Genomic DNA, 13281 nt, shown 5'->3' with positions numbered 1-13281 from the left:
TAGACCCAGCCCTGGCCAAAGCCATCAGCAAAGTAGTGCTTCTGGGTAACAGAGTTAAGAAAATGGAGGTGGGGGAAAGGGTACACAGCAGCTTCATCCAGAGAGAGGAGTGAGAACATGTGGGAGAAACATCAAGGTAAGAGGAAGGAGGTGCTCCAGGTGCCAGACCAGAGATTCCCCTGCAGCTCATGGAGGTCCACGGAGCAGAGTTCCTCCTACACCAGTGGAAGACCCTATGCCAGAGCAGATGGATACCTGAAGGAGATTTGTGGGAAGCTTGCATTGGAGCAGGCTCCTGGCAGGACCTCTGACCCCATGTGGGCACTGGAGCAGTGTGAGCCTGAAGGATGGGATCCACATTGGAGCAGTTTGTTAAGAACTGCAGCCCAAGAGAAGGATCCACACTGGAGAAGTTCATGGAGGACTGTCTCCTGTGGGAGTGACCCCACCCTGGAGCAGAGGAAGAGTGTAAGAAGTCCTCACCCTAAGGAGGAAGGTGTGGCAGAGACAACGTGTGATGAACTGACCAGAACACCCATTCCCCATCCCTCTGTGCTACTGAGAGAGGAGGAGATAGAGAAAGGGAGATAAAGTTGAGCCTGGGAAGGAGGGAGTGGTGTTTTACAATTATTTTTTTTCTCATTATCCAACTCTAAATTGTTTGGTTATAACTGAAACTAATTTCTCTGAGTTGAGCCAGTTTTGCCTGTGACAATAATTAATGAGTGATCTCTCTCTGTCCTTATCTCCCTATATTTTCTCTCTACTGCCCAGCTGAGGAGGGGACTGATAGAGCAGTTTGGTGGGCACCTGCCATCCAGCCCAGGTCAACCCACAACATGGAGCTCAGCTTAATTTCAGCTAGTCCTTTTTATTATCCAGGGTCATGCTGGTATGCCAATTGTCCTGCATTCCCATTGACAGCACCTGAGTGCTTTTGAAATACAAGGTCAATACTCTTAATGGCAAAAGGATTTTTCCGTTCAGTTTTAGCACAGAGGTTTTAGTAATTTATAGAAGTCAATGGGATGATGAAAAATGTAAATTTATTTTTAAATTTTTTAAGACCAAATGAAATCTACTTTTTTCCATGAGTACTTCCTTGAGATCATACACTGCATTTCAGCAGAGGGACTTTTGGTAACCATCCAGAAATTTAGGATTCAGAAATTTAGTTCAGCATTGCCACTGTTCTTCTCTAAGTTCTCATGAGTTGCAAAATGTGTGTAAGCCACCCCTCTACTCATAAATATTCCAATTCATACCTGCCTAGGTCTGTTAGCCAAAATGCAAGTGTCAAATACACTAGTGTGCATTTGGGGAAGAAAAAATCACCTGCCAAGGAGCAGAGAGATATTTCACTGTGTGTTGCCTGCGCAAAGAGTGGTTGCTCCTTGCTCCATCTGTGCACTTCAGAAGGGTTGATCTGATTTTGGCATGCCAGGTACTCTATGGCATCTTGCAGGGTGTCACATTGCTTGTGGTGGCTCAAAGAGTAATGTCACTCGTAGGAAAATGTCTTTATTTTTGGGTTTTTAAAAAATTGATCTTATTGACTCCATTTGGATTTTATTCTTAATTAAAGAACTTTACAAATTTGGAGATAAGTGAAACTAATGTGCTGTGGTTTTTTTTGGTTTTTATTAGTAATGCATTTTATTGGTGCTGCATTTTGAAAAACATCATTGGAATAAGCTGGCAATTTGAAAGACTGATAAAAAAAACCCAGCAAATAGCAATTTAGAAGTTAAATAAGAAAACATGGCCTGTTAGCGCATTGGATTGCTTAATGTAATGGCAGCAATTTCAACTAGAATTAGAACTGTAGTAAAAAAATGTAAAAAAATAAAAAAATTCCCATTAACAAGATTCAAGAGACAAGGCTGTTTTGCTGACATACTCAAAATGTACCAGCTTACAAAATGTCATAGGTCTGTTACAGACATAAAGGATATTTAATTGGAGACACTTAAAATGGCCATAGGAGTAAAGATAAATCAGGAGAATCTGTAGATCCTCTCTCTCTCTTTAGGATATGCCTGTATTTCTGAAAGCACACGTGTGTGGTTTTTTTGCCTTGGGGATATCAAGTGCTTTTAAAGACTGAGTTATGTAAGGAAATTATTTGGGGTATCCCAATTGTGGATCCTAAATGGAGGATATGGATCCTAAATAGGGGAGTCAGAAATTGGCAGCAAATAGAGATAAACCCAGCAGTAATTATATGGAATATTACCTGGTTAACATAAGAGTTCTAGTATAGGATGAAGGAAAAACACTATTACCTAAGGCAGGAAATGCTGTACCAGTGAGTTTATATTCTTGGAGTGTTTATCTTTTATGAGCATTGATAGGAAAATGTAGTCATTTGATACTACTTAAGTAAGGAAAAAACACCTTAGGAGATACAGAAGAAAAATTTGCCTGCCTTAAAGGACTGTTCTTCTGGAGTTTTTGGTTGTTTGTTTTTTCTTCCCCCCACAAGATTTCCATGCTAAATTTTAGAGGTGATTGAAGACTTTCCATTAGGTTGCTGTTAATTCAGATGAGAGGGATTGGTTCTCCTGGATGTGCAGTCTCTGTCACTTTGGTAATTAATAATTCTTCAGAATATACTTTGCTGATCAAACTTCAGGATCAATACTGACTTTTAGTTTTCCACTTTGGCATCAGCTCTTGTAATGAGAGCAAAAAAGAGTTGATAAATACCTATGTTCCTTTATGCAATGTGCAGCTTTCAAAACTGTAGCTGTTTTGAGGTTCATCAGCGCGCTTTCCTGAGCATTTCTGCAAAGGGATTGCAAAGTGAGGATGATGCTTTCCCATGAGAGACACAGTTCAGCCTGGGGGCGAAGGTGCATCTGCAGGACAGGTTTTTTCAGCAAGGGATGGTCAATAGAGGACACTGATGCAGTGAGGTCAGCTGGCACTTCATTACCCTGCCTCCAGACTGAAAAGAAAAAAGTTACTTCTCTGTGCTGTAAGAAATACTTAAGGTCATCAGGTGCCTGAAACCTTTCTGGCTAGGGCAGGAGAAAGCCCTTGAGTACTTCAAAGTGTGGAGGTAGTTGGGCCCTGCAGGCACAGGCGTGGCATAAGTTGGCATTAAGAGCTGAAAGTGGTGGCTGTGGGAAGCCTGGTGGGAGGCTTTCTTGTTGCTCTGGTGGTGATGCCTAGGACCCCTAATACAACTCTCTTTTCCACTTCTCCTTTTAAAAAACCAATAGATGTTTCTTTTGTGCTCTCACCATTCTAGATGACTCATGAGCTTCCTCTTCATACCAAGACTGTAGCCTTTTCTTTCCAAGTAAAATGAGAACAATTCAAGTCCTGTTCCTGAATAATCATCTCTACAAAAGTTTGAGTAAATGTGAAGCATAAGCTTCCTGTTGGCTGCAGATGCTTTTTTTTTTTTTTCTTGCTGGGGCTCATTCAGTTTCTTTACAGCCATGCCTCATAAGAACACTTGCTGCCTTTGTTTTCATTTATATATATACACCCTTGGGTAAGTTAAAATGCTATTGCATTGTTTCCTGATCTGTATACCTGGAATTGTTTAAATAATTATTACAAAATAAATACTACCATACTGAGTCCTTTCTTTCTAATGACTAAGTGATCTACTTTTAGCTTTTCTATCTGTTTTAAATGAAAGGTATTGGTGAAATACAAATTCATTTTTATCTCTTCTACAGCTTCTTTTTACACAGTGATGTGTAGAGAACTGATGAGGACAAGGGAGAGAGAGTTTGGCAGGAGTAATTTTAGTGGGCATCAAAAGGCATGATCAAAAGTGGGGGAGGCATGGAGATGGGGATGGGAATTCCAAGACTGAACGCAGTCTTATTTTCTGCCTTTGAATGTGTACAATGGCAGAAAACAGACCAGTAGCTGCAGATGAAGAGAAGTCAGGAGGGCTGATATTACCTACTTTTCCTTCTTTTGGGCTTTCTGGAATGCCCACTTTAGATACTAACACCAAAGCCTTCTATCCCCATGAGCTTATGTTTGTTCTGTGCTCCTGCCTTTGGCAGTACTCCTTAGGGAAGCATCTCCATCTCCCAGCCACTTGGCCTTGGAGCAGGAAGGCAATGATAGCTGCTCAGCTCCACTTCAGTGTTCCTGCCTTTTCCATTTGACTGCCCCTGCCTCCTCTCACTTTCTTTTCTATTAAACGGCTTGCAAACTTTCTCTGTTTAGCTTCTACCTTGGTTTCTGTTCTTCCTCAGAAAGAGAGCAGTACATTTGACTTGTATATTGTCCAGTTTCATTGTAACCATATCCATCATTTCTGATTGTCTGAATTTGCCTTGGTATCCCCTATCAAGTTTCTGCTTCCTATCTTGCCACTCAGCTGCTCTATACCTTGTCATCTGTCAGCTGTTAACTGCTGCTGCTTTTGATTCTCCTTTCACTGGTTATCCTGTAAGGACAATTTGTTTAAATTTTTTTCCCATTTAAAGCTCCTTATTCAATATTAGTTAAAAAGCAAGGTAACATTCATTTGGCAGGCCTGGTTTTGGCTATTAAATTATTAGAAAAAAGTTTTTTTTTTTTCCACATAGGAAAATACAGAAAAATAACTTGAAATGTCATTTTAAAAACTGCATTTATTTTTCTGAACAGTGAATGTACTCTACCAGAATTGAATGTTTCTGTGATAGTGTTTGAAATAAACCATTGCTGAGATGCGTGCCCTGTGCCAAGCATATTACTTGTAAGCAATAAATCAGCTTATCTTGAAACAAATTGAATCTGACAGCTGGCCTTTCATCACTCCCTATCAAATGAACATGTCAGACTGTTCCACTCATTAACTCCTGCTTAAGTCAGGATCCAGTCTGGGTTTCGTACGAAGGAAAGTCACGATAGCCTTTTAGCATCCGTTCCTTAAGGAAGTTCCTAAGGTTTCTCCTTCAGAAAGAAAGATTTGAAATCTCCTTCCCACTCAACCCAAATTCTTTAACCCTGGGGACAATATTGTGGGGCTGTTGGATTACTTTGGTGGCAGGGACAACAGGGAAGTTTTGGCAAATGGTACAGAAATAAATTTTCTTGTTGTCCACATATATGTTTTTAGCATTGTAAATTATGCTGTTTAAAGAAATGTTGAAAATAAACTCTTTTGGTAGCCAGCCTCTGACCTATGAACACAGCAGCTTGAACTGAGGTGTTTTAAATTGCAATACCTGTTACTTAGACACTGGGTAATGGCATATGGATCAATTGCCTTCTTTCTGTCAGGATGTGTGGGCGGATGTTAAGGTACATGGATATAGCTTCTGCACATGTCAAGAGGAAGCAGGGAGTGTTAAGGAAAGCATTTCTAAGGAATGATCTGTTTATAAAGAGTTTTCAGCTGAACTGTGCTGTATGTGGGTCAAGCAATATTAACTTTACTGTGCTAGATTTTGGACAATATATGGTTTAGTCTTTCCACAAACCGTTTATAGACTGAACTGGAACACAGACTGATGAGATAAAGAAGTGGAATATAAACAGGGCTCTTGGATCCTCTACTGTACAAGTAAGACTTGCAGAACTGACTTCTATCTCACACTTCCCTGCAATCCTCTGCACTTTTTTGTGGTCTTTTTTTTGACCTTTTTCTTACCACTTGACTCAAATTTATTCACATGCATGCGGTGTAATGTGTGAGAAGATGCCCAAGAGGTCTTCAGATAAGTCTGGAGGATAAAAATATGTCAAAGTTTAGCAGCAATGTTTAAAGCAAAGTTTAAATGCAATGAAAGACCATGTTTATCCTTGGCAGAAGCCCCATGTTAGCATGAATGAACAAAATGTTGATCCAAAAATAGAGGTAAGTATGAATTAAAAACAAAGGAACAATCAAAACTGCAAGTAATTATTTGATTTCTGTGAATTTTGGTTCCACGTTGTATATTTTAAAAATCTGAAGTTATTTGGGAATTCCAGCTCAGAAATAAACAGGCTTAGGTTATTTTATTTTATGATTGTACTATTTGTTGTAAATGAAATACGAATTGCCCATAAGTTTTCTTACCCCCTCTAAGTTCAGGTTTCTTTTTAAGGTTAATTTTTGTGAAGCACTACATGCAAGTCAAGAAACTATGATCTGAGTTGGATTCAGAAGGTTGGAGTAATAATTAGTTGGATAAGTAAGGGAGCTTCATGGAAAGAAAATCTCTGCTTAGCCTGGTAATGAATGAAAAACTGAGAAACAGATGGCAGGAGTAAGATCAGATTCATAATGAAGTCTCAGAGGGTTCTGTGCCAGGACTTCATTATGCTCATAAATGTCTGGGAAGAGGGGTCAGTGCTGGCCTGTCATCGTGTTTCCCATTGGGAAAGGCCATCTTAGAACTTGTGGCAAAGATTTACACGTGTATTTCATAATATTACACAACTGGCCAGAAAGAAACACAAATATAATTTCTCGTCTGCAGATGGAAAGTGATGCACCTAGCAAGGTATATGGTCATGTCTAAATCAGCTGCTTCTGTTCAGGAAGAAAAACTCTTGAAGTTGAAGTGGATTGTATTTTAAAAGCCTCAGCTTCAATACTCAACAGTGGTCAAACACACAAATGGAATGTTAAAAGTGGTCTGGAGCCAAAACAGCAGATGCTGCTGCTGCCCCCAGCACTGGAGTGCCATGCACACTCCTCAGGTTGTGTGTGCAGTCCTGCCCAGCCCTGTTTTTTTTCTGATGTACAGAGGAGAGTAGAGAATATGGATAAAGACCCTGAAACTTATTACAAGATTAAGACTTTTTAACGTGGAGAGGAGAGCCAGCAAAAAGGAAATGGAGTTGGGAGTTCATAAAGCCATGAATAATGTGGGACTGTTAAATAGGGAATTACTATTTGCTGTTTTTCATCACATGAGCAAGAGGTGATAGATCTTATATAGAAATAGAAAACAGTTTTTACACTTAATTGCCAAGTTTCTCTTAAAAAAAATTAAACCCTTAAAAATATCACTAAATTGTGAACTCTGTTCATGCTAATGCATGAGCTAAACCAATGTGACAAGCAGAGATCTTTCACTCTGAGCTAGCACAATTGATCATGTTTTTTCAGTTCCTTCTTTGTTTCTATCTCAGCTTTAAATGAAAATGTTATGACCATATAAAGGTCATTTGTGATATCTATTATTTAAGCTGAAGAAACTTGAAAAGCCATGAAAGTTAGCTTTGCGTATGTAAGCAAGTGTATGTGTGTGTTAAAAGTCCATTTTCTATTTACAGAAAAGACCAGAAATTTCATTTGAAGATAAAGCTACTTTCTCTCAGCATCTGGACTCTTGCCTTGTTACCAATTTCAGTGTTAGCAGCATCAAGTAGGTTTAGAGTTATTCTTCAGTGATGATCATCAGTCTCTCAGAGAGATTATTTCTCTCATTTGTGTCATATCACAGTGGAAATACATATTTGTTAATTGAGGTGTTGGGGATTGTAAGGGGAAAAAAACAATTCCTGCTCTTCTTTTGTTGTTGTAAGCATGCTGGCTGAGGGGATCCTGCTGTTGTTTATGCACTCTGTGACAGAATGATCAAACCCTTGGCTCTGCTCTTTCCTTTCCTTTTAAAGATAAACTGTAAAAAGGAGCCATGCAGGGATATTTGATGTATTGAGAGAAGGGAGACGGAATGGAGAAACAGACTCTGACTTGGCAGAGTATGCCAATTATACTGAGTCTATAGCAGTTCTTTTAAGAGATGTAATAAATATTTTCTAAATCTTGTTATTCTAAATCTGTGTTTTACTAGAAAAAATACCTTGTGTACAAAAGATAGATCTTGCTGCATCCCATCCTTTTTATATCCAAAAAGTTTGTTTTGGCAAGAAAATACAAATGTAAAACTGAATTCTTTTTGACACCAGGCAAAACAAGAAGATGGTCTTTGCCACCAAGAGTGTAGTCTTTATCAAAAACCTCGCAATGGACTGATTTGGAGGTAGACGTTTCTCTGCGCAACAAAATTTGGAGCATCTGTGTATCCAGTGACTCAGAAAACAGCTTATGTCTTTACATTTCATCAAGATAAAAGGATATTTGAGCAGAACTCCCAAGTTTCTATTTAGGCTTTTGGGTTCCTTAACTGCAAATGTTCTTATCTGTGCCAGTTTAAAGATATGTCGTAAATGCATTAAGTTTTGGCAGGATTAGAGGGAGAAGGATATTTGCTGTCCCGAAAGTGGGGAATTGTATTATTTTTCATGTGCATGCTATAGCATTCTGGGAGAAAAATATTGGAAAGGGCTTCAAAGGGGTCAGTGGCCTATTGAGACAGACTCCTTTTTCCAGGGCCAGACCAACTCTTGGAATATGTTTGCCTAAAACTTCAATCTCCAAGAGATCCTGCAGCTTCTCTAGGGAACATTTTTCAGTATTTTACTCTTCTTGCAGCCAAAAAGTTTTTCTGGAAGTATAACCTAAATCTTCCTTGCTTATCATTAAATTTCTTCCTGTCCTAGCTGCATATCTTTTCCCCATGCAGTAGTCCTTTCTATGTACAAATGTTTATGACCAAGTCATTTTTTTTCCCCTCCAGACTAAACAACTCTGGTTTGCTCACTTTTATCCCATATGTCATGTTTTTATACAGTTTTCTTTGTTCTTTGTCTTTCTTGGACTCTACAGCATCTCTTGTTCCTGGAACTCTGTTGTTCATAGCATTAAGTTGTCGGAAGTCTCCCTGGAATGCTTTCTGGTCTGAGCCATCTAGCACATTCCTGCTTTATGGAAATGTTTGATTTAGTTGTTTAGATGTCATCTGAGGGTCCAGATTCATTAGAAATGTATAGATTATGATATGTTAGGTGCTTCTTACTTATTATGCCTATCCTTGTCTGTCAAAAATTTTCAAGAGCAATGACTGTATTTTATTTGTTTTGGGGTCACTAACTGAAAAAAAATTGCTGTTAAACACTGAGCCCAACTGCCCTGGGGATCCCTGCTGGAAATGCTGTATTTTCAAGGTGATTTCCCAGTTGCAGATACTGTTTGGGAGCTGTTATCTGCCATCTTAATCCAACCATTATGTGCATTAGTGGTGCTGAATACTGCTGATTTTTTAATCAGAATGCCATGCTATAACAACTCAGGTATCTAAGCTAAGTTTGTCAGGTGCATCTGTGTAGTTACCCTAATCAACCAAATTGTTATTTCATCAGAGAGTAAATCCAGGTTTATTTGACAAAATAGATTTTTTCCACAGAATTGCATGGACCAACACTCATTATATACCAACCTTCTAATTTTTTATTTCCTCAGCGGATTATATTTATCAGGAGAAGTGTCAGGCTAACAAAACATGTCTGACAGTGTTATCTGAGATGATTTTTTGGTTGGTACCCTTCCAGGCTTTGAAAGACTCTATAACAGCCAGAGGTTTATATTTTGACAAGATACACTGTTTTTAAATTTCATCTAGATTTTTGGATTATACTTATCCAGCTCTTCTGATTTTAAAAATATAGTGGTTTTCTGGGGTGATTTTTGGTTTTGTTTGATTTTAGTGGGTTTTTTTTTTCTTTTGGTAGTAGCTACTTCCTGATACTCTCTTCAGTTTTCAAGGGACTGGAACACACTCTGTTGTGACTTAATGCAGTAGCTTCTCTGCCACTTCTGAAATGGAGGACAGACAAACCTTTCTGCCTCTCTATTAACAAATTTGCCATCCTTATCCAAAGAGAACCCATACTACTTCTTTTGGTCTCAGTTTGCTTAATATTCAGTATCCTGAGTTGTTGGAAGTTGGAATTTTCCTTTTTTTTATTTCTTTACTGTTTGATTTGTTGTTCTTTTACAGCTACTATTTAGTAATCTCCTTTCCATTTGTGTGATTTGGTAAAGGATGCTTTAAATTGCTTTTGTTTAACCACCAAACTAAGGACAGCTTTTAGTCCGTGTTATCTCAGTCATCCAAATCACAGGTTCTGGACAACAAAACCCCCTGCTTTTTTTCCAATCAGTTATACCTGTAGTTATGGAAGAAATATGTAGCCACTGTCCTGTTCTTTATTCAGAAGACAAACGTAGCATTCTGTAAGTCATTTTGCCTTTTTTTTTTTTTTTTAGCATGATTGCATAGAAGGTTTTAACAGAAGAACTGAAATGCAGTTGTTGGTTTCAACAAAAAGTCAGGCATACATTTCCTGTCTTGGAGTGTGAAAAAATAAAAGCTCAGTCACTGTGCAGTGATGGAAAAGGGTATTGTTCATTCTAGCGCAAGGGAAGAAGGAGAAAATGACAACTCGGAATAAGTCTGATTCTGTACTGATCTCTGGAGTATAAATGTTTGGGTGGCTGGTGAGGCAGACAGGCTAAGAGGCAAATGAGGTGGAGCTGCTCTGAAATGTCAAATGTACCTGGAGAGGTCCTGAATTAGAATGCCACTTCTTGGCATTTTAACTGATCTTCTAGAAGAAATTTTGCAGGAAAAAAAAAAAAAAAAGAAAACGCTTTTCAGCAATGCTTTTTTGCCTGCAATTATGTTTCTTATTGATACTAATATTTTTTTTGTCTTTCTTTCTGTGTGGAAATAGCATTTAAATACATATTTTGAGTAGAGTTGATCAGAAGGATGCAATTAGATTACTTAATAAAACTAAACTTGGAGTTTCCCTCTAGTTGGAAAGGTTTGTTGCATTGAAAAAGAGCACAGACAAAGAAGTGTGCGAAGAAAATTGACTAAACCTCTTAAGGTATAGATGATCCAGACTCTCCCAGCAGACTTCCTAAAGTTTGACAGATACATAGAAAGCTCCTGTTGCCAGTGCATAAAATAGGCAGCTCACACATGAAATCATTCTGGCCTGTAACACCTATGTGACTTTTCCTTGAAGTGCTTGGCTGACATTTTTGCCTTGGAAAGTGGGAATTCTATGGCACTGTTTTGCAAGTCAACTATTTGAAATCTATCAGATGAGCTCCCTAGTCCTCCAAGGGCCTGTGAAGGTGAAGAAGGAAGGAGGAGTACTTTGGGGGCTGGAAGGGCACAAGACACCCTTCTGTTGCCCAGACCTGTCCCACAGGACTGTCCTTGGTTTTCTCTGTGGCTCTTTCCAAGTAAACTGTAATGGGACATGTTTGTCCTTCATAGGCACCAACTCAGCACATTTAGGAAGGTTGGAAGGGCAGAGAGTTACCAACACTTAAGTAATTTAGCATGCCCTCCTACAGCAAAGCATTGTGTATTCAGCTGGAATGGTGGCTCACTGACAGCTGCTGAATATTCACAGGTGTTCCCTGCATCTTTCAGATACATCATAGTCATTTGTCAAACTCAAGTCAGAAAGTTTAAGTATTTTGAATTTATCATTTCCCATGTACACACTGATGTGTAGGAGAAATCCTCTGGATTTGTCTTCCATATCCTGCTTTATTAGCAGTTTTGTGGTCATAGAGGAAAAAAAAACCTACTGTGCATGATCAGCAAATCCCATCCAAATCCAGCTGCCTCCACCCTCATCCAGTTTTACTGTTGCATGAAAATTAAAGTTGACAAAAAGAATCCATTTTGCTCTTGTTTTATCTAAAGGGTTCCTTTTGGAAAAAATTCTTGTGACATGCGTGTGAAAGCCTCAGCGTTGGTCTGTTCTGCTGTCACAAGAGCCCACAGTAGGGATTTCTACAGTAGTTTTAAATTTATAAATTTACAAGTTTTATAGTGATGCCATAAGCACCTTGGAAGCAGTGTCTCTGCAGCAGCACAGACTCATCAGGGGCTACTTCACCTTCCCAGACAGGCACTTACTTCCATGGGAGAGGCATGTCCCTGCTTTCCATGGCAGACAGTTGTGATACTGTGTGCTGCTGGTTCCTAGCAATTCCTGTTCACCTTATTGTGCTGCCATACTTGGCATAATTAAAGAAGTAAGAAAATGCTTTTGAAGCAAAACAGTTATCATTCGGGAATTTAAATGGCTCTAAGTTCAGAGTGAATCAGCTAGGATACAAATCTTGTAGTGAATTGAATCAAAAAATATCGTGCTTCTCTATCAGTGTATCAAGATGTAGCTGGGAAGCCTTACTGATATTGAAGTGGAAATGCATGAGAAATACCTAGTGCATGTGCTCTTTTTTTTTTTTTTTCTTTTCCAGTTTGTCTCTCAGTTATTTTGAATCTCATTATAACTGGAAAATTGCCTTGCATAACACCATGCACTGCACGAACTGAAAGGGTCTGTGAATAGAAAATGGCAGTCAAGTTCCATCGCAATCAGAAATGCTTTTTTTAGGCCTGCTGAGTACTACTTCTCAAAGGTTTTCCATGGTTAAAAAAAAGATTGCTGTAAGTGTGATGGTAGAAGCTCAGAGAAAGAAGTGAAATTTCTTCTGGAATTGCTTGAAACAGGCTTAAAATACTCCTGCTGAACTGTGCTGGAGTTGCAGGATTTTGAGTCAGGTGCTTGAATTCTATTAAAGTTTAACTTAGTGAAATGATCTCTTTTCTCACCACTTTTGTTACCTTTTAAGAGTAGCAAAGTCTTTATAAGAAACAGAGCAGTTGCTTCTAATATCCCTCTCTTTGCAAAGTGTTGGAGTTTTATAATATTCCTCGAATCACTCTCTTTGAGAAGCTCTCAGAGTTTGGTAATGAAGCTAGAGGCACTGTTTTCTGAATCTGTGCCCCTTCTGTAGGAGAGGAGCAGCACTCTAGATTCCTCCAGGCCTGAAGATCTTCTGAGGCACCTACACAGTCTGAGAACTGCAGCTGTTCCCACAAGGCAGAGGAAACTGCAGCATTTGTGCTTCTCTCCTGAAGCCTCCAGCTGCCCTACTCAGCCCAACCACGTCTGGAAGGGCAGGTCAGGAGGATTGCTTTATAATCCAGCAATACAAGGGAAGTGGAGTTGCTGACAGAAGATCAAGACCCCACACAGGTATAAGTGGCTTTCACTTAGAGAGCTGGGTCAACAGAAGATGCTTGGTAATTACTCGTTCTGGTTTCTCATGTGGTGGAACAGCCAAAACCAGAACTGTGTAGTAGACTTTTTCCATACGGCAATGGAAGCTTTTTTGAAGCCGTGGAAGATTCCTAGGCTGGTTAAGGGCTTTACTTGGGCAAAACAGGGAACTCTTTCCATGCTACCTGTAAGTTTTCAGTAAATTGTGAATTAGTAGAAAAACAAATTCTATTATTTTTCTATTATTAATAGTAAATTTGATTAACCTTTTATGGGTAGAATAATCAATTAGTAGATTAAGCAACAATCAAAACTCAACCTCTGATGTGTGTAGTTTTGGCAATATCTAGGAAACCTTAAGATGTGGCTGCTGTTCTCTCCCAA

At 39.0% G+C, this 13281-nt stretch overlaps 1 protein-coding gene across 2 annotated transcripts in view; it reads left to right on the top strand.

Annotated features, from left to right (window-relative positions):
• The window catches only part of DCLK1 (doublecortin like kinase 1), a 226023-nt gene that overhangs the window by 75211 nt on the left and 137531 nt on the right, over positions 1-13281 (top strand). The gene's annotated exons all lie outside the window — the stretch shown is intronic.

This window comes from Serinus canaria, chromosome 1, assembly GCF_022539315.1.
Source record: "Serinus canaria isolate serCan28SL12 chromosome 1, serCan2020, whole genome shotgun sequence".
NCBI classification, from domain to species: domain Eukaryota; kingdom Metazoa; phylum Chordata; class Aves; order Passeriformes; family Fringillidae; genus Serinus; species Serinus canaria.
The sequence above is the reverse complement of the archived record's forward strand: the minus strand, read 5'-3'. Positions and strand labels throughout refer to the sequence as shown.